Consider the following 1,538-nt stretch of genomic DNA (forward strand, 5'->3'; position numbering starts at 1 on the left):
GTGTGTTTGGGGGTGGGGGTGGGGGGGGGTGTATGTGTGGGTGTGTGAGTGTGCAAATGTATTGCAACTTCTATGATGTGTACATGCCAAGCCAGAGATTTTGATGTGTGTTAACACTGTGACAAAATTATGAACTGGAAAGGAAAATGTTGAAGACATTCTTTGTAGCCACAGACTATGACTTTGTATGAGAGCAGTTTCATGTGAGGTATCATGGTGAAATCAGGCACTCGTCAAAATATTGAAACCCAAGAGATCGACATTTTTCCTCCCAATGAGAAATTTTTATCGCCCCCACCCCCACCCCACGCCCTTTTTTGGGGGCTTTACACCTTTTATGTCCATTTGAAACACATTTTTTGTGTGGATTTTATTGAAAAACATTGTTGAAAGACACCTGAGATATTGATCAAAAGCACAAAAAAAGTAAATTTGTTGTTTCCAAGGACACTCAAGCTTTGAAACTCACCAAACATTAGAGGCCATTGTCCCTCCTATTTTCCCTCTGACACCAGACTACCCCCACCTCTTCAATCGCAAATATCTCCACTTCTATTCAAGACAGATGGGTATTTTTTCATCAGAAGCGAAACAGGTGAGTGGCAAAAAGATTATACTAATTATAACTCTATATGCCCAAAAATTTGAGGTGCTCCTGATTTCACTGTGGTGTGAGTAACTACTGTAACTGATGTTCAATGTAATTCTTAATGATATGAGTGGTTTCTTCTAGAATAACAAATACGCAAAAACGTATATATATATATTAGCTTCACAGAGAGAGATACTGTATGTTGATAAAGTTATGGGAATGATGATTGACAGGCAGAGTTATGCTTCAAGTGATGCATGGCATAATGGTACATAATTGTATGTGTGACTAGTTTGACCAAGTGACCACTGAATGATATAATATGATTAAATAAATATTTTTATGTCAGGTATGACTAATTGACACATATAATAAAATGATGTATGACGTAATGATATTTGTGTTTTGTATGAGCAAGTGACACACCAAAAGACGATGCACTGTATTGTATGAATGATGGTAAGTTTGCACTATGAGTATAGATACACTTCACGCCTCTGTGTATGCCTTACGTGACAAAGTTACACACTAAATGACGCGTAGCATGGTTTTGACTGACAAAGTAAAGCACTTAGCAATGCACAATACATCTCCATAGTATCATCATAATGTCTTGTGTGACAAAGTGACCCACTCAAAGACTCTTCCACGCTGCCATAATCAGATTACAAGATGTGTTTACCATGACCATCATCATCCAGTGCCTTGCCAACTGGCATGGGCGATCATGGACCGCCACTTCACTCTATCTTGCGTTGATGTCTGTCGTTCTTGCTGTCCCCTGCCATGTTGTCAACTTGTCCAGTATCTTTTCCCTCTGTCTGCCTCTGCCTCTCTTCCCATCAAACTTGCCTGTTGTTACAATATTCTCCTCTGCTTCTTTCCGCATTGTGTGTCAAATGAAATTTGCTTGTTGCTTTCTTATATTCGTCATAAGCTGTCGTCT

The sequence above is a fragment of the Aplysia californica genome, unplaced genomic scaffold (assembly GCF_000002075.1).
Source record: "Aplysia californica isolate F4 #8 unplaced genomic scaffold, AplCal3.0 scaffold00254, whole genome shotgun sequence".
Taxonomy (NCBI): domain Eukaryota; kingdom Metazoa; phylum Mollusca; class Gastropoda; order Aplysiida; family Aplysiidae; genus Aplysia; species Aplysia californica.